The 20,603-nt window shown below is 45.6% G+C and overlaps 1 long non-coding RNA gene across 1 annotated transcript in view; it reads right to left on the bottom strand.

The window, feature by feature from the left end:
• Positions 1-2,889: 2,889 nt before the first annotated feature.
• The window catches only part of LOC146863393 (uncharacterized), an 87,491-nt gene continuing 69,777 nt past the window's right edge, over positions 2,890-20,603 (bottom strand). The window contains exons 4-9 of the long non-coding RNA XR_014978605.1: positions 9,850-9,875; positions 9,700-9,730; positions 9,525-9,587; positions 3,990-4,015; positions 3,841-3,871; positions 2,890-3,728 (exon numbers count right to left, since the gene is read on the bottom strand). This is a non-coding gene — a long non-coding RNA (uncharacterized LOC146863393). The remainder of the gene's footprint in view (positions 3,729-3,840; positions 3,872-3,989; positions 4,016-9,524; positions 9,588-9,699; positions 9,731-9,849; positions 9,876-20,603) is intronic.

Here is a 20,603-nt window from a genome sequence, read left to right as displayed (position 1 = left end):
TGCAGTACCGCAGGTCGTTACTAGATGTCTCTGTGGAGTCAGCAGCACTGGGGTGCAGTACCGCAGGTCGTTACTAGATGTCCCTGTGGAGTCAGAGTACAAGGTACAGTATCACAGGTCCTTACTCGATGCATAGCTGCCAGGGTTTCAGAATGCAATGTGTAAAATTGTCATAATTTCAGTGTAATTAGGGGTGACATTTCAACAACTATGAGTGACACCATCTCGCAAGCAAAATCAAGCAATGAAGACAATTGCAATCTCGCAAGCAAAATCTAGCAATGAAGACAATTGCAATTTAACACCCTTCAACAGTGACCTTCAAGTCTCCAACCCCACTCTCTCTCACATGCTTTTGTTTTGTTTTTTAGAGCTACTCATATCAGTGCAGTGTGTCAGAGCACTTTACATCCTACAGAGAAAATGAATCATACGAGTATAAAACTATGTATAGGAAATGTTACATAAGAAGTGTAGGAGTGGAGTCTTCGGTCATTCATAATGGGTATAGTTTAAGAGTGCTTGATCTGGAGAAGCACAAACTCATCTCCTTATTGATGAGGAGTTGCGTCACTTTTACGGCGCAGGTGCATCACTTTTTGTGAGGCACCGGCAGCGTAAAAAATGCGCCATGTTGCACTCTATTTACAAAGTGGCACATCTGGGCAGATGCGTCAATTTGTAAACCCCTGCGCCACATCATACCTGAGCCAGGTATAACGTATGCAGGGTGGACGTTCCCCCGCAAAAAGCCTCGTAGAAGTGGCGCATTGAAATCTATGAGAATTAATCGCGCCACTTCTAGGACGCCATTGCGTCAATATCTTACACCTGCCTCACAGCAGGTGTAAGACGTTGTGTGACACACGGGCGGGCAACCTGCTGCGTGATATGAACAAGCACAGGTAAAGCCACCCTGCGGTGCTTTACCTGTGCTTGCAAATATCGTCCCATTCACGCAACTCTTTGGGGGATATGTACAATAGAAGTGGCGGAGTGAGGCGTTAGCTGTCATGGCTTAACGCCTCACTCCGACACTTCTGAAAGCAAGGCTGCACCATATTTACAATGATATGGTGCAGTCTTGCATTTCTCCCTGCGCTGGTGCAACAATAAGCAGTGTAGCACCAATGCAGGCACCCTTGCGCCATAGTGCAAGGGTGTCTGTGTTCAGTGGAGGATTGTTTGTGTAGGAAGGTGTCCCTTCCTGCGAATAACCAATCCCTGAATGCCATTTTGTCACTTTCATGTGTGCTGCTTAATGCAGCACACATGAAAGTGACAAAATGGCATTTTTTCAAAGATTGTTTATATACAGGAAGGTACACCTTCCTGTACATAAACAATCCATGGCATTTTGCTGTTTTTCATGTGTGCTGCTCAAGGCAGCACCCATGGAAATAAAAACGAGGAGAAATAATGAATTTCTCCTCGTTTCGCCAACTTAAGACCAGGTTTTACCTGGTCTTAATTTTGGCGCTGCCTCCTATGTACGCTGCCCTTGTACATAGGGAGCAGCGTCAAAATTAATGGGTGTTCGGGTGGAACTCCCACCGCAACACCCACTGCCCACCCCTTTCACGCTAACCATAGCGTGAAAGGGGGCCTTCTTTACAAGGCAGAGTTAAGCCAAGTTAAGTGGCTTAACGCTGCCTTCTAAATAAGGCTAAGCCCCTATCACCACAACAACGTTGATAAAAGTAACATTGTGGTGGCGATAGGGGCTTGTACATATGCCCCTTTGCGTGTTAGGGGCATGGCATGGGTGTTGCTGTTGTTGCATGTCCACTGATGCATTTCCAGATGTACGAGCACTCACAAATCTTGAAATGCGTCAGAATGCTACGCCACCCGATGGGTGGCGTAGCGAGGTGCAACAAGGAGAAATGTTTTTATTTCTCCTTGTTTTTTCCTCTTTCAATGCGTGCTGAATTCTACAGCATGCATTGGAAGAGGAAATCACCGCAATTGATTGTTTTTGTGCAGGAAGGTGCTCCTTCCTGCACAAAAACAATCTCCACATGATGCAGGCATCCTTCCACGATGGTGCAAGGGTACATGCGCCGGCGCATGGCAGCAGTTTGGGCTCCAGCACAGGGGTAAGCACAGAGATGTGACATATTGTTGTAAATATGTTGCCAGCCTGTGCTTTGAAACTAAAGCACAGCAGCGCGCTGTGCTAGTTTCTTGTAAATCTGACCCTAACTCTTCATCCTATACCTTGCAGCCGACTCAATTTCCACGCACCCCAAAGGACCCTACGATAAGCCCAGCTCTCCTTCGCTGTGGTCCCATGCACCAGAAAGACCAGAGCGGGAGGCCGCTCCTCTTCTTCCTCGCGACCAGAGCCTGGAACAACCTTCTGCTCCACCTCAGACAGACAACATCGCTTCCCATCTTCGTAAGAGACCTCAAGACTTGGCTCTTCGACAGACCCACTCCCCGATGGAACCGGTGCCTGCACCCTCTCTCCCTATCGCCTTGAGACTCTTGCGGGTGAGTAGTCGCCCTTAACAAACGCCTGATTGATTGATTGACTTTCACTAAACTTGTGCGTGTGGCTTTTTATTTTCCACACATTCTACTGGCCTTTGCGTGTGGCTTTCATAAATGAAAGTACTCAATTGGCCAAAGGTGGGTGCATGTCTCACCTTTTCAGTAAATGTTCACTCCCATGGCCTACAGCTGTTGGGAACGAGCAGTGTTGCGTAGGGTGCCAGCTGCATTCCTTTGTGGATCATTAAACACAGCGCAGTCACGCGCAGCTAGAACCGGACAACTTTTTTGTTTTTTTTAGGAACAAGACATTTGAGCTGGTGGCCACGCCTCGGTTACTTTATTTTTACTTACTATGTCAACTAGTTAATTGTGACCATACCAAAACAAATGAGTCCCAGGCCCGGCCGGTCGAGCGTACTGGCTTTGTTTTAAACAGGCTTGTACGTATGCCCCAAAGTGTCAAAACATGCACCGTTGTGGCATAAACCTAGAGCAAAATGTTAGTAAATTTGCCCCTAGTCCAGACAAATATATCCCACATATTTCACTGTGCATGAAAATCAAAATAATTCTATATTCCTATAAGTATGAAAAACAATTACTGTGAGAAATATGTCGAGTTATTGCTCAAAGGATTGTGGGAAAGACAGATGTTGCATTAATTTCCTATTTATACTGCCATCTCCGCCCTTCCCCACTCATTATCACTAGAATAGCCAAGAGTCCAGTACCACAGGGCATCACTTTATCTCCCTGTAGAGCCTGCTGCACAATGCACAGTATTTCAGAATGTTACTAGATTTCCCTGTGGAGTTAGCAGCACTGGGGTGCAGTACCGCAGGTCGTTACTAGATGTCCCTGTGGAGCCAGGAGCACTGGGGTGCAGTACCGCAGGTTGTTACTAGATGTCGCTGTGGAGTCAGAGCACAAGGTACAGTATCACAGGTCCTTACTCGATGCATAGCTGGCAAGGTTTTAGAATGCAATGTGTGAAATTGATTGTGAGGTTGATAATTAGAGCGCCCGTAGTTTTTGAAGTCTAAAAGTCCTAGAGTCCGAAGTTTTGAGAGTCCAAACATTTGCGACCTTTCCCTAGTCACAGAACCGCAATAAATATTTAGTTGAAGAAAGAAGAAGCACTCGGAGTTCCGTGCAGAAGAAAATACCGGAGCAGTGCTCGGAGCTTCGTTTCTCTTCACGTCGGAGCCGAGCAGTGATTCAGCTGGCACCTGAAAAGAAACAAAGAAAAGCTAAGTGATTTACAGAGAGAGTTTTAAGGAATTGTAAATGATGACAAGTAAATGTTAAAGAATATGATATCGTGAGAGCAGGTAAACTTACCGTTGACAGCAGTTGTAAAATACTCTGGAACCTGTAAAGAAAGTAAGAGAAGATTAACGACTTATGAGTGCAAGTTTTATGAGGCACAAAATCAAACACAAAAAAACTGTTTAAAGAGTGAGAAATACGATTTATGGAGAAAAACTTACCAGAGTCATATCTGTGCAGAGAATTCCTGTGGAGAGAAAGCGAACAGTAAAATATTAAGAGCATAAGGAAAAAAACCTAAGTAGACAATTGCTTTTGGAAAAGAAAAAAGAAAAAGAAAAAACGACGAGGTTAAAAGAAGTTAGCCAAGTAAACCACACCTGGTAGGTTACAGAGTAGAGAAGTTATATAATAAGAGCTAAGGAATAGAATAGGTGATTAATCTATGTAAATGTTTTACAGATGATAAAGGACCCATTCTAACAAGAAAAAGAAAAGGTTACATTGGGCCAAGAAGAGAGACAAGGTGTTTAAGATCTTGGGTAGGTAGCTAATTACAAGAAATAATAGGGAATAAGAAGTAGGATAGAGTAGAGAAGGGAAAACATATAATTGTTGTGTGTTTAGTTTTCCTAGGAGACTTCGGTAGGCTGATCAAAGGCTGAAGAAGATCCCAGACAGAAAACCAGAAGGTCCAGGACTAGTCTCTTCTTATTGTTTGTTATTTTATCCACTTTTCCCCCTTCCCCCTCACTGATCAGGTAGCGCCAAGTATATTTTTTGGAGCTGATTGCTTGGTAGTGGGAGTTGGGAAGTTAGCAACTTCTGTTCCTGTGCAAGACTACAGAAACCAGCGAGAAGCTGAAGGTGAGCTCTGACAGAGTGAAGTGCCCACGTCCTAAATCTTGCACCCGAACAGAAAGATGGTTGAGGGAATAAATTTGCAGACCTTAGGGTCGGTCCTAGAGGCAATACAAAAGGATCTGGTAGCGGTTAAAGAAGAGAATCAAAGTCTAAGGCAGGAGGTCATGAATTCAAGGAAAGACGGCAGAACTAGCACAGAGAATAAGGCAACCGTACTCTGCTGGAAGGGAGGGTCCATCCACATCCATGGGAGACACAAATAAGCTAACAACACAAGTTATACATTCCTTGTCACCAGTTATACCTTTGGCAGCACCTGAGAGATTCAGTGGGGACCCACAAAAGGCGCAGGTGTTTATCACACAATGCTCACTTCATTTCATGTGTCGCCCTTCTATCTTCCCTGATGCGCAATCTAAGGTAGCCTTTATTTTGTTGTACTTAAGCGGAGATGCGGTGGCATGGTCTATGCCGATAGTCTCACGAGATAATCCACTGTTGCAGAATTTTGAGGAGTTCAAGAAAGAATTTCTGAGAATCTTTGGCCGAAGACGGATCTCTAAAGCGGTGGATAATGATCTCATGGAGCTGAAGCAGGGAAATAGAGACTTAGTGGCTTACCTGGCCCAGTTCAATAAACTTATAATGGAAACTAATTGGCCAGAAAGTAAGAGGACAGCAATTTTCTATCGAGGCCTGCACGATGAACTGAAATACGGTTTGGCTTAGATACCGAACCGTCCAACTGAAATTTCCGCCCTTATAGACCTGGTTTTAGAATTGGATTTCTGGCAAGGGGAGCGGAGAGGAGAGAAAAAGCGAGAGTTCAGAGGTACGGTTCCACGTTTCGACAAAGCAAAGACAGAAGCTTGGAAGGGCTCAGAAGGTATCTCTGGATTAGAACCAATGCAAATAGGAACTATTCGGGGCCCACTTACAAAAGAAGAAAAAGAGAAAAGACGAGTCAGCAACTTATGTATGTATTGTGGTTCTAGTGGGCATTTCGTGCGGAATTGTCCAAAGAAGCCAAAAGGTTCATTTAAGCCGAAGGAAAACTCGCAGCACCACCTGTAGAAGGAGTTGTGCAGGTGGATGCGAATCAGAAATCAACTCCCCAGGAACATCGGTTGGCAAATACCTTGCAGTCATCTTCACCGCATTTGATTCTATCCATGACAATACGATTCCGTCAAGAAACAATGAAAGGAGTAGCGGTTATGGTGGACTCAGGAGCCACGGGCAATTTCTGCGACCTGAAATTCGCGGCAAAGATTGGGTTGCAAGCAATCGCCAAGGCAAAAGGTGAACCAGTTAGAGCAATTGATGGTACCAATCTATCCTTAGGGCCTATAATAAGTCACACTGAATTGGTAGAGTTGATTCGAGAAGATGGGCATAGAGAAGCTATTCACTTTAATTTAATCAATGCCCCTCAGTTTCAAATCATTTTGGGGCTTCCATGGCTTACTGAGCATAATCCCTCTATAAATTGGAATGACAGGACAATCGAAATGAATTCAGCGTATTGTAGAGAGAACTGTTTTGGAACTTTAAAGGAAATGAGTAAACAGAACCCAGCTCACGCCTTATGTTCTGCAGAAGTCTCAGTGTACGTAATCAATACGCAATCTATACCACCGGAATATCAAGATTTCGAAGATGTTTTCAACGAACAGGAAGCCGAGCAATTGCCGCCTCATCGTGTTTACGATTGCAAAATAGACCTGGAACCAGGGGCGAATTTGCCTTGCAGTCGGGTGTACGCCTTGACAGAACAAGAGAATCATCATCTGAGAGAGTATATCGACAAGTATTTGGCTAATGGATTTATACGTCCTTCCCAATCCCCTGTGTCCTCGCCACTATTTTTCGTGCCTAAGAAGGAGCAGAGCGAGCTGAGGACGTGTATCGACTATAGAGCCATCAATCGAATAACAAAAAAGAACAGATATCCCCTTCCTCTTATCCCCGTCTCATTGGACCAAATCAAGGGAGCGCAGATATTTACGAAGTTGGACTTAAGAGGAGCGTATCACCTTATTCGAGTAAGGGAGGGAGATAAGAGGAAGACGGCCTTCAGGACTCGTTTGGGGCTGTTTGAATACCAAGTGATGCCCTACGGGTTGTGTAATGCTCCTGCAGCGTTCCAGCACTTTATAAATGATGTACTCAGTGAATTCATTGATCAATGCGCTATTGTGTATATTGATGACATACTGATTTACTCAGTAGATACACAGGAGCACCAGACACAAGTTCGATGAGTCCTACAAAAACTTCGAGAGAACAGATTATTTATCAAGTTGGAAAAATTTGCTTTTGGAGTTTCGCAGGTGGAATTTCTGGGCTTCGTGATCTCGCCAACAGGAATTCATATGGACAGATGGAAGATTCAGGCAGTTCTTGAATGGAAGTCACCTACCAGTGTCAAAGAAGTCCAAGCGTTTATTGGATTTGCAAACTTTTATCGGAGATTTATTGGAGAATTTTCTCGACGAATACTACCCTTGACGCGATTACTGAAGAAAGGGACACGATTCGAATGGTCTGAAGAAGCAGAGCAAGCCTTTAAGGAATTGAAGTGTGAGTTCACCACTGCACCCATCCTCCTTCATGCCGATCCGATGGAGCCCTTTTATGTTGAGACGGATGCCTCTGATTTTGCGGTTGGTGGAGTACTTTCCCAAAGGAATAAAGAAACCGGCCAATTACATCCAGTGGCCTATCGATCTAGAAAGTTGACGCCAGCCGAAGTTAACTATACAATTACGGAAAAAGAATTGTTGGCAATAAAAGACGCTTTCAAGGAGTGGAGACATTATCTAATGGGAGCTCACCATGTGGTAACAGTTTACACGGACCATCGCAATCTAAAATTCCTGAAGTCCGCCAGAACTCTGACACCTCGCCAACTTCGTTGGTCACTGTATTTTGCCGATTATGATTTTGTGATAACTTACCGGCCGGGTACGCAAAATGGAAAAGCGGATGCCTTGTCCAGAATGGGAACCGGAGAAGAAAAGAATCCAATCAGTGCTCAAGCGATCATACCAGATACTAAAATCATCTTTGCCACAGATATTCTGAATTTCAAGGAGCAGGTGATCCAAGCGTTGACCCCCGAAGAAATGCTGGATTAGGCTCAACACGAGCATGGAAGAGAAGTTGGAGATGAATTACCTTACAAAGTAGGTGCATTGTATTTGCCAACTACAGCGTTGCAGAAGCAAGCCTTGTGAGAATGTCATGATCATTTGTTAGCTGGGCACAAGGGAGAGTTCAAGACGGCAGATTTAATCAAAAGAAAATATTGGTGGCCACAAATGAATAAGGATATAGAACAATATGTGAAAACCTGTGAGATATGCGCTCAGGGGAAATCAGAACGGCACGCTCCCCAAGGGCAGTTGCAACCTCTGCCCATTCCTCCCCATCCTTGGCACACAATCACCTTAGACTTAATTGCAGATTTACCATCATGTCATGGAATAAACACAATTCTAGTAGTAGTAGATGCATACACGAAAATGACACATTTTTCGGCCTTAAAAGGAATTCCTACAGCGAAACAGTTAGCCAGTCATTTTAGTACACAGATTGTAAGGTTGAATGGAATACCCAAGGTCATAATATCGGACCGGGGAACTCAATTTGTCTCAGATTTCTGGAAAGCGCTTATGAAAGGGTTAGGAGTAGAAACTCGGTATTCCACCAGTTTCCACCCGGAAACGGATGGGCAAACAGAAAGAGTGAACCAGGAATTGGAGCAATATCTACGATTGTTCTCCTTGAAGCAGGATGGGGAATGGCCTGACTACTTGTGGACAGCAGAATTTGCTCACAACAACGCGAAGAATGTGTCCACTGGGTACTCTCCGTTCTATTTAAACTACGGGAGACATCCAAATTCCACAGTCCCAGCTGTCAAGGACTTGGTTTCTCATTTAAGTTCAGTACATGAATTAGCATCAAAGAACCTAGAACAGGCTAAGGAAAAGTATAAGATGTACGCAGACAAGAAAAGAAAGAACCCCCCCCCTTTAGAAATAGGAGACGAAGTCTGGTTGAATACTAAAAATCTAAGATTAAAAGGGAACCGAAAATTCCAACCCCGATTCATTGGTCCTTACCCCATTGCAGAGCAGATTCACCCAGTGACTTATAAGTTGACTTTGCCCTCCAAATTCAAAATTCACCCAGTGTTTCACGTTTCTCTATTGAAGAAAGCAGTTCCAAATCTGAGAAAAGAATCAATTCCACACCCAATTCAGCTAGACACAGGAGTGGAGTTTGAGGTAGAAGAGATTCTAGACTCAAAACTAGTTAGAGGAAAACTGTATTATCTAGTTGATTGGAAAGGCTACGGTCCAGAGGAGCGGTCTTGGGAACTAGATTCAGATGTACATGCTCCTAGATTAATAAAACTTTTTTATCAGCGCTATCCAACCAAACCCAGAGTGGGAGGACCATCTTTGGTGGGGGGTACTGTCAGGATCCCTAGCTTAAGTCCCAAAGAGGTTTGCGATCGGTTAGACTCTAGCGGGGCCACAGGGTTCACAGGGTCAAAAACCAGGCATCAGTGGTCGAGTTGGTGGCATGTCCGCAACTCCAAGATGGCCGCTAAGGTGCTGGGGTCTGTGGTCTAGTTGATTTGCAAAATCTAGAGTGGGCTGATGTGACGCGTGCACACCTGAAGTATTGCGCACTTCACTAACGTGTTTTCTCAGAGGAGGTTGATAATTAGAGCGCCCGTAGTTTTTGAAGTCTAAACGTCCTAGAGTTCGAAGTTTTGAGAGTCCAAACCTTAGCGACCTTTCCCTAGTCACAGAACCGCAATAAATATTTAGTTGAAGAAAGAAGAAGCACTCGGAGTTCCGTGCAGAAGAAAATACCGGATCCGTGCTCGGAGCTTCGTTTCTCTTCACGTCGGAGCCGAGCAGTGATTCAGCTGGCACCTGAAAAGAAACAAAGAAAAGCTAAGTGATTTACAGAGAGAGTTTTAAGGAATTGTAAATGATGACAAGTAAATGTTAAAGAATACGATATCGTGAGAGCAGGTAAACTTACCGTTGACAGCAGTTGTAAAATACTCTGGAACCTGTAAAGAAAGTAAGAGAAGATTAACGACTTATGAGTGCAAGTTTTTAGAGGCACAAAATCAAAGACAATAAAAACTGTTTAAAGAGTGAGAAATACGATTTGTGGAGAAAAACTTACCAGAGTCATATCTGTGCAGAGAATTCCTGTGGAGAGAAAGCGAACAGTAAAATATTAAGAGCATAAGGAAAAAAAACCTAAGTAGACAATTGCTTTTGTAAAAGAAAAAAGAAAAAGAAAAAACGACGAGGTTAAAAGAAGTTAGCCAAGTAAACCACACCTGGTAGGTTACAGAGTAGAGAAGTTATATAATAAGAGCTAAGGAATAGAATAGGTGATTAATCTATGTAAATGTTTTACAGATGATAAAGGACCCATTCTAACAAGAAAAAGAAAAGGTTACATTGGGCCAAGAAGAGAGACAAGGGGGCAGATTTATGAGGTTTTGCCGTAGGGAAGCGCAGCAGGCCTTCCTGCTGTGCTTCCCTGCGGCAAAAGAAAAGGGCAGGGATGCGCCGTATCTATGAAATGCGGCGCATTCCTGTCCTTTTTCCCTGCGCCGGCGCACAATGGGCTGCCTGCGCCAACGCAGGCACCTCTGCACCATGGTGCAAGGGTGCCTGCGTTGCGGAGATTAATATTTTTGTACAGGAAGGGAAACCTTTCTGTACAAAAATAATCACAAGAGGTTTTTCCTCTTTGTATGGGTGCTGCAGAATGCAGCACACATAGAAAAGGGAAAAACGAGGAGAAATAAAGATATTTCTCCCCGTTGCGCCTCCCTCACGCCTCCCCTGGGGAGGCAGAAGCTTTTGGCGCTGCCTCAGATTTACGATTTCTCGTAAATCTGGGGCAGTGTCAAAAGGCTATGGATGTTGCTGGGAACGCCCCCAGCAACACCCATTGCACGCCCCTTTAACGCAGAACACTGCGTTAAAGGGACTGATATTTATGAGGCAGCATTAAGCCAAAAAAAGTGGCTCAGTGCTGCCTGATAAATATCACGCAGGTTTCTGCGCCACGGAACGTCACAAAAAGTGACGTTCCGATGGCGCAACGGGCCTCATAAATCTGCCCCAAGGTGTTTAGGATCTTGGGTAGGTAGCTAATTACAAGAAATAATAGGGAATAAGAAGTAGGATAGAGTAGAGAAGGGAAAACATATAATTGTTGTGTGTTTAGTTTTCCTAGGAGACTTCGGTAGGCTGATCAAAGGCTGAAGAAGATCCCAGACAGAAAAGCAGAAGGTCCAGGACTAGTCTCTTCTTATTGTTTGTTATTTTTCCACTTTTCCCCCTTCCCCCTCACTGATCAGTTAGCGCCAAGTATATTTTTTAGAGCTGATTGCTTGGTAGTGAGAGTTGGGAAGTTAGCAACTTCTGTTCCTGTGCAAGACTACAGAAACCAGCGAGAAGCTGAAGGTGAGCTCTGACACAATTTCGCAGCGAAAAATGACCCTTTTTTGGCAAAGTACCTAACTGAAGTTTTTGAACCCTAGCTCTGCCGGCACCTAGGGAAAATGAGCAAACCTATACATTTTTGAAAAAATAGACACCCATGGGAATCCAGGATGGGGTGACTTGACTGGCTCACACCAGGTTCTGTTACCCAGAATCCCTTGCAAATCTAAAAAATTGTCAAAAAAACACATTTTCCTCACATTTCCGTAGTGAAAAGTTCTGGAATCTGCGTGGATCCACAAATTTCCACCCACCCCGCGTTCCCCAAAGTCATCCGAGAAAAATGGTATCTCACTTGTATGTTAGGCCTAGTGCCCGTGACAGGAAACGGCGCAAAACGCAATGTGGACACACCTCAATTTCACAGCGAGAAATGACCCTTTTGGCAAAGTACCTAGTTGTAGTTTTTTAACCCTAGCTCTGCCGGCACCTAGGGAAACCTAGCAAACCTATACATGTTTGAAAACTAGACACTCAGGGTAATCCAGGATGGGGTGACTTGACTGGCTCACACCAGGTTCTGTTACACAGAATCGCTTGCAAACCTAAAAGATTGTCAAAAAACCACATTTTCCTCACAATGCTTTGGTAAAACGTTCTGGAATCTGCGTGGATCCACAAATTTCTACCCACCCTGCGGTCCCCAAAGTTTTGCGAGAAAAATGGTACCTCACTTGTGTGGGTAGGCCTAGTGCCCGGGACAGGAAACGGCGCAAAACGCAACGTGGACACACCACAATTTCACAGCGAAAATTGACCCTTTTGGCAAAGTACCTAGCTGTAGTTTTTTAACCCTAGCTCTGCCGGCTCCTAGGGAAATCTAGCAAACCTATACATTTTTTCAAACTAGACACCCAGAGGAATCGAGGATGGGGTGACTTGCCTGGCTCACACCAGGACCTGTTACCCTGAATCCCTTGCAAACCTAAAAGATTATTAAAAAAAAACACATTTTCCTCACATTTCTGTGGTGGAAAGTTCTGGAATCTGCGTGGATCCACAAATTTCTACCCACCCTGCATTCCCCAAAGGCTTCTGAGAAAAGTGGTACCTCACTTGTGTGGGTAGGCCTAGTGCCCGCGACAGGAAACGGCGCAAAAACGCAACGTGAACACACCGCGATTTCACAGCAAAAAATGACCCTTTTTTGGCAAAGTACCTAACTGTAGTTTTTGAACCCTAGCTCTGCCGGCACCTAGGGAAACCTAGCAAACCTATGCATGTTTGAAAACTAGACACCCAGGGGAATCCAAGATGGGGTGACTTGACTGGCTCACGCCAGGTTCTGTTACCCAGAATCCCTTGCAAACCGAAAAGATTGTAAAAAAATAAAACACATTTTCCTCACATTTCTGTGGTGGAAAGTTCTGGAATCTGCGTGGATCCACAAATTTCTACCCACCCCGCATTCCCCAAAGTCTTCTGAGAAATATGGCACCTCATTTGTGTGGGTAGGCATAGTGCCCGCGACTGGAAACTGCGCAAAAACACAACGTGGACACACCACGATTTCACTGTGAAAAATGACCCTTTTTTGGCAAAGTACCTAACTGTAGTTTTAGAACCCTAGCTCTGACGGCACCTAGGGAAACCTAGCAAACCTATACATTTTTTTAAAACTAGACACCCAGGGGAATCCAGGATGGGGTGACTTTACTGACTCACACCAGGTTCTGTTACCCAGAATCCCTTGCAAACCTAAAAGATTGTCCAAAAACAAAAATTTTCCTCATATTTCTGTGGTGAAAAGTTCTGGAATCTGCGTGGATCAACAAATTTCCACCCACCCCGCGTTCCCCAAAGTCCTCGAAGAAAAATAGTACCTCACTTGTGTGGGTAGGCCTAGTGCCCGGGCCAGGAAACGGCGCAAAACGCAACGTGGACACATCACAATTTCACAGCGAAAAATGACCATTTTTGGCAAAGTACCTAGCCGTAGTTTTTGAACCCTAGCTCTGCCGGCTCCTAGGGAAATCTAGCAAACCTATACATTTTTTAAAACTAGACACCCAGAGGAATTGAGGATGGGGTGACTTGCCTGGCTAACACCAGGATCTGTTACCCAGAATCCCTTGCAAACCTAAAAGATTGTAAAAAAACACATATTTTCCTCACATTTCTGTGGTGGAAAGTTCTGGAATCTGCATGGATCCACAAATTTCTACCCACCCTGCATTCCCCAAAGGCTTCCGAGAAAAGTGGTACCTCACTTGTGTGGGTAGGCCTAGTGCCCGTGACAGGAAACGGCGCACATCGCAACGTGGACACACCACAATTTCACAGTGAAAAATGACCCTTTTTTGGCAAAGTACCTAGCTGTAGTTTTTGAACCCTAGCTCTGCCGGCACCTAGGGAACCCTGGCAAACCCATACATTTTTTTAAACTATACACCCAGGGGAATCCAAGATGGGGTGACTTGACTGGCTCACACCAGGTTCTGTTACCCAGAATCCCTTGCAAACTTAAAAAAATATTTTAAAAAACACATTTTCTTCACATTTCTGTGGCAGAAAGTTCTGGAATCTGTGTGGATCCACAAATTTCCACCCACCCGCATTCCCCAATAGTCTTCCGAGAAAAATGGCACCTCACTTGTGTGGGTAGGCCTAGTGGCCGCGACAGGAAATGGCACAAAACGCAACGTGGACACACCACAATTTCACAGTGAAAAATGACCCTTTTTGGGCAAAGTACCTAGCTGTAGTTTTTTAACCCTAGCTCTGCCGGTACTTAAGGGAACCTAGCAAACCTATACATTTTTGAAAACTAGACACCCAGGAGAATGCAGGATTCAGTGACTTGACTGCCTCTCACTAGGTTCTGTTACTCAGAATCCATTGCAAACCTAAAAAATTGTCAAAAAACAAATTTTCCTCACATTTCTGTGGTGAAAAGTTCTGGAATCTGCGTGGATCCACAAATTTCCACCCACAAGCATTCCACAAAGTCTTCCGAGAAAAACGGTACCTCACTTGTGCGGGTAGGCCTAGTGCCCGGGACAGGAAACGGCGCAAAACACAACGAGGACACACCACAATTTCACAGTGAAAAATGACCCTTTTTTGGCAAAGTGCCAAGCTGTAGTTTTTGAACCCTAGCTCTGCCAGCACCTAAGGAAACCTAGCAAACCTATACATTTTTTATACCTAGGCACCCAGGGGAATACAGGATGGGGTGACTTGACTGCCTCTCACCAGGTTCTGTTACCCAGTATCCCTTGCAAACCTAAAAAATTGTCAAAACAAAACACATTTTCCTCACATTTCTGTGGTGAAAAGTTCTGGAATCTGCGTGGATCCACAAATTTCCTCCCACCCAGCATTCCCCAAGGTCTCCCGATAAAAATGATACCTCACTCTTGTGGGTGGGTCAAGTAGCCGCAACAGGCAAGGGCCCAAAACCTACTGAGGCGACATCAAAATTACCTATCACAAAACAACCTGGTTTTGCAAGGGGTGTCCCATGAGTTTTTGGCCCCGGGCTCGGCGGTCATTTAGGGAAACCTACCAAACCCAAACATTTCTGAAAACTTGACATGTGGGGGAGTCCAGCGAGGTATGGTTTGCATGGTTCCCCTAACGTTTTCCTACCCAGAATCCCTTGCAAACCTCAAATTTAGCTAAAAAAATCACTTTTTTTCTTACATTTCTGTGTGGGAAAGTTGTGGAATCTTCGTGGATCCAAAAATTCCCTCCCACCCAGCCTTTCCCCAGGTCTCCCGATAAAAATTATACCTCACTCTTGTGGGTGGGTCAAGTACCCGCAACAGGCAAGGGCCCAAAACCTACTGAGGCGACATCAAAATTACCTATCACAAAACAACCTGGTTTTGCATTGGGTTTTCCATGAGTTTTTGGCCCCGGGCTCGTCGCCCATCTAGGGAAACCTACCAAACCCACACATTTCTGAAAACTAGACATGTGGGGGAGTCCAGCGGGGTATGGCTTGTGTGGCTCCCCTAATGTTTTCCTACCCAGAATCCCCTGCAAACCTCAAATTTAGCTGAAAAAAATCACTTTGTTCTCAAATTTCTGTGTGGGAAAGTTCTGGAATCTATGTGGATCCACAAATTTCCTCCGACCCAGCATTCCCCCAGGTCTCCCGATAAAAATGATACCGCCCTCGCGTGGGTGGGTCAAGTACCCGCGACAGGCAAGGGACCAAAACCTACTGAGGTGACATTAAAATTACCTATCACAAAACAACATGGTTTTGCTAGGGTTGTCCCATGAGTTTTTGGCCCCAGGCTCAGCGGCCATCTAGGGAAACATACTAAACCCACACATTTCTGAGAACTAGACACCCAGGGGAGTCCAACAATGTATGGCTTTTGTGGGTCCCCCAAAGTTTTCCTACCCAGAATCCCCTGCAAACCTCAAATTTAGCTGACAAAATCACTTTTTCCATACATTGTTGCGCCGGATCACAGTGCCGGCACAAATGTCCTACCACCCAGCGTTCCCCTTGTTCCCCCGAGTAAAATGATACTTCACTTGTGTGGGTGGGCCAAAGGCCTGTGACTAGGAAGAGCCCAAAACATAGGGATTTAGAGTAAAGCTCCGAGAATTCTAAGCGCTACATTTTAAAAAAAAAATAAGTTTTTAGCCAGTTCTGCTTTGGACACCCAGCACAATGATTCCACGCAAAATATGTGGAAAATATGTTTTTTCAGCTAAATTTGAGGTTTGCAGGGGATTCTTGGTAGGGAAACATTGGGGGATCCACACAAGCCATACCTCATTGGACTCCCCAGGGTGTCTAGTTTTCAAAAACATGTAGGTTTGGTAGGTTTCCCTAGATGCCGGCAAGCCCGGGGCCAAAAAACCAGGTGCCCCCCCAAAACCAGGTAGCTTTGTTATAGGTAATTTTGAAGTCTCCACAATACGATTTGGGCCATTTCCTGTTTCAGCCACTTTGCCTACCCACACAAGTAAGGTACCATTTTTATCGGGAGACCTGGGAGAATGCTGAGTGGGAGGAAACTTGGGGATCCACGCAGATTCCAGAACTTTCCCACACAGAAATTTGAGAAAAAAGTGATTTTTTTCATCTAAATTTGAGGTTTGCAGGGGATTCTGGGTAGGAAAATGTTGGGGGACCCTCGCAAGCCATACCTCGCTGGACACCCCCGCGTGTCTACTTTTCAGAAATGTGTGGGTTTGGAAGTTTCCCAAGATGGCCGCTGAGCCCGGGGCCAAAAACCCAGTGACACCCTTTGCAAATCCAGGTTGTTTTGTGATAGGTAATTTTGATGTCTCCTCAGTACGTTTTGGGCCCTTGCCTGTCGTTGGTACTTGACCCACCCACGCGAGTGAGGTACCATTTTTATTGGGAGACCTGGGCAAACACTGGGTGGTAGGAAATTTGTGTATCCACATAGATTCCAGAATTGTCCCACACAGAAATGTGCTAAAAAAGTTATTTTTCAGCTAAATTTGAGGTTTGCAGGGGATTCTGGGTAGGAAAACATTGGGGGACCCATGGAAGCCATACCTTGCTGGATTCCCCAGAGTGTCCAGTTTTCAGAAATTTGTGGGTTTGGTAGGTTTCCGAAGATGACCGCCGAGCCCGGGGCCAAAAACCCAGGTGACTCCCCTTGCAAAACCAGGTTGTTTTGTGATAGATCATTTTGATGTCTCCTCAATACGCTTTGGGCCCTTGCCTGTCGCGGGTACTTGACCCACACACACGAGTAAGGTACCATTTTCATCAGAAGACCTGGGGGAACACTGTGTGGTAGGAAATTTGTGGATCCACGCAGATTCCAGAACTTTCCCACACAGAAATTTGAGAAAGAAGTGATTTTTTTCAGGTAAATTTGAGGTTTGCAGGGGATTCTGGTTAGGAAAACGTATGGGGACCCTCGCAAGCCATAGCTTGCTGGACTCCCCCAAGTGTCTAGTTTTTTAGAAATGTGTGGGTTTGGTAGGTTTCCTAAGATGGCTGCCGAGCCCGGGGCATAAAACTTAGGTGACTCCCCTTGCAAAACCAGGTTATTTTGTGATAGCTCATTTTGATGTCTCCTCAATACGTTTTGGGCCCTTCTCTGTCACGGGTACTTGAACCACCCATGCGAGTGAGGTTTTTGGCCCCAGCTCGGTGGCCATCTTAGGAAACCTACCAAACCCATGCATTTCTGAAAACTAGATCCTTGGGGGAGTCCAGCAAGGTATGGCGTGCGTGGGTCCCCCAACGTTTTCCTACCCAGAATCCCATGAAAACCTCAAATTTAGCTGAAAAAAACACGTTTTTCTCAAATTTCTGTGTGGGAAAGTTCTGGAAAATACGTGGATCCACAAATTTCCTACCACCCAGTGTTTCCCCAGGTCTCCCGATAAAAGTCATACCTCACTCTCGTGGGTGGGTCAAGTACCCGCAACAGGCAAGGGCCCAAAACCTATTGAGGCGACATCAAAATTACCTATCACAAAACAACCTGGTTTTGCAAGGGGTTTTCCATGAGTTTTTGGCCCCGGGCCATCTAGGGAAACCTACCAAACCCACACATTTCTGAAAACTAGACACATGGGGGAGTCCAGCGAGGTATGGCTTGTGTGGCTCCCCTAACGTTTTCCTACCCAGAATCCCCTGCAAACCTCAAATTTAGCTGACAAAATCACTTTTTCCATACATTTTTGCGCCGGAACACCGTGCCGGCACAAATGTCCTACCACCCAGCTTTCTCCTTGTTCTCCCGATTAAAATGATACCTAACTTGTATGGATAGGCCAAAGACCTGTGACAAGGAAGAGCCCAAAACATAGGGATTTAGGGGCATATTTATAATAACTGACGCATCCCTGCATATCAGCAGGGATGCGCCAGTTATTTTGCGCCCCAGCTCCGCCATCATGGATGCGCCGCATTTATAATGCGGCGCACCATGGGGCAAAAACGGCACAGATGCATCACGCATCTGTGCCGTAAAAGTGGCGCATTGCTGGAGTTGCGTCGCAAGCGTGACGCAGCTCCAGCAAGGCTCTGGGGTGCCCTATCTGCACAATGCTGCGTCAATCCTTTACGCCTGCTTCAAGCAGGCGCAGGGTTTTGACGCAGCATGGGCTCAAAAGTGACTGAGTGAAATCTTGTAGATTTCACTCAGCCACTTTTAGGAGGCGTTCCTGACCTGGAACGCCCCCACCTGCCCTGGAACGCCTACATGTGGCACAGGGCTTTACAACGTGACGCATCTCCCAGATGCGTCACGTTGTAAATATCCCGCAACATGGCGCAGGATTTGCGCCGCTGCTGCGTCACAAAAGTGACACAACGGCGGCGTAAATGAGGCGCAAGTCAAACATAAATCTGCCCCTTAGAGTATAGCACTGAGAATTCTAAGCGCTACATTTTCTTAAAAATGTTTTTAGCCAGTTCTGCTTTGGACACCCAGCACGGTGATTCCAAGCAAAAAAATGTGGAAAATATGTTTTTTCATCTAAATTTGAGGTTTGCAGGGGATACTGGGTAGGGAAACATTGGGTGATCCAAGCAAGCCATACATCATTGGATTCCCCAGGGTGTCTAGGTTTCAAAAACATGTGGGTTTGGTAGGTTTCCCAAGATGCCGGCAAGACCGGGGCCAAAATCCCCCCCCCTTCCAAACCAGGTGGCTTTGTTATAGGTAATTTTGAAGTCTCCACAATACTATTTGGGCCATTTCCTGTTTCAGCCACTTTGCCTACCCACACAAGTGAGGTACCATTTTTATCAGGAGACCGGGGGGGGGGACGCTGGGTGGAAGGAAATGTGTGGATCCACGGAGATTCCATAACTTTCCCACACATGAATTTGAGAATAAAATGATTTTTTCAGCTAAATTTGAGGTTTGCAGGGGATTCTGGGAAGGAAAACTTTGGGGGATCTACGCAAGCCATACCTTGCAGGACTCCCTGTGTCTAGTTTTCAGAAATGTTTGGGCTTGGTAGTTTTCCAAGATGGCAGTCGAGCCCGGGGACATAAACCCAGGTGACCCCCCTTGCAAAACCAGGTTGTTTTGAGATAGATCATTTTGATGTCACCTCAATAGGTTTTGGGCCCTTGTCTGTTGTGGGTACTTGGTCCTCCCACGCGGGTGAGGTATCATTTTTATCGGAAGACCTGGGGGAACGCTGGGTTGGAGGAAATTTGTGGATCCATGTAGATTCTAGAACTTTCCCATACAGAAATTTGAGAAAAAAGTGATTTTTCAACTAAATTTGAGGTTTGCAGGGGATTGTGGGTAGGAAAACGTTAGGGGACCCACGCAAGCCATAACTTGCTGGACTGCCCTGGGTGTCTACTTTTCAGAAATGTGTAGGTTTGGTAGGTTTCCCAAATTGGCCGCCAAGACCGGGACCAAAAACTCATGTAAACCCCCTTGCAAAACCAGGTTGTTTTGTGATAGGTAATTTTGATGTCGCCTCAATAGGTTTTGGGCCCTTGCCTGTCATGGGCACTAGGCTTACCCACGCAAGTGAGGTACCATTTTTCTCAGAAGACTTTGGGGAATGCGGGGTGGGTGGAATTTTGTGGACCCACTCAGATTCCAGAACTTTCCACCACAGAAATGTGAGGAAAATTTGTTTTTTAAAACAAAGTTCTAGGTTTGCAAGGGATTGTGGGTAACAGAACCTGGTGAGAGCCAGTCAAGTCACCCAATCCTGGATTCCCCTGGGTGTCTAGTTTTCAAAAATGTATAGGTTTGCTAGGTTTTCCTAGGTGCCGGGAGAGCTAGGGTTCAAAATCTACAGCTAGGCACTTTGCAAAAAAAGGGTCAGTTCTCACTGTGAAAATGTGGTGTGTTGATGTTGCGTTTAGGGTAATTTCCTGTCGCGGGCACTACCCCTACCCACACAAGTGAGGTACCATTTTTTTCGGAAGACTTTGGGGAACTCGGGGTGGGTGGAATTTTGAGGATCCACGCAGATTCTAGAACTTTCCACCACAGAAATGTGAGGAAAATGTGTTTTTTTGGACACATTTTTAGGTTTGCAAGGAATTCAGGGCAACAGAACCTGGGGAGAGCCAGTCAAGTCACCCCATCCTGGATTCCCCTAGGTGTCTAGTTTTCAAACATTTACAGGCTTGCTAGGTTTCCCTATGTGCCGGCTGCGCTAGGAACCAAAATCCACAGGTAGACACATTGTTAAAAACAAGCCCGTGCCTAGTCGGGTTTCTGCCGCCCTGGGGGGGTATCGGGGGATGGGGCTGCCCCAATATGACCCCATGGGGGACAGAAACATTGTGGCTATTTGTTTGACGGAGGGGGCATTGGTATGCCCATTCTGGGCAGCCCCCACGCATAAAAAAAAGCCAGCGTAATCGTTGGCGTTGAGTGGGCTTTTTGCCCACCCAGGGGGGGCAGATTAGGGGCAACTGCCCCATATGCCCCCTGGGGGGCAGGAAGGCTGTACATTTTGTGGGGGGGGGGGGTG

This window comes from Triturus cristatus, chromosome 2_2 (genome assembly GCF_964204655.1).
Source record: "Triturus cristatus chromosome 2_2, aTriCri1.1, whole genome shotgun sequence".
In the NCBI taxonomy this organism is placed as follows: Eukaryota; Metazoa; Chordata; class Amphibia; order Caudata; family Salamandridae; genus Triturus; species Triturus cristatus.
The sequence above is the reverse complement of the archived record's forward strand: the minus strand, read 5'-3'. Positions and strand labels throughout refer to the sequence as shown.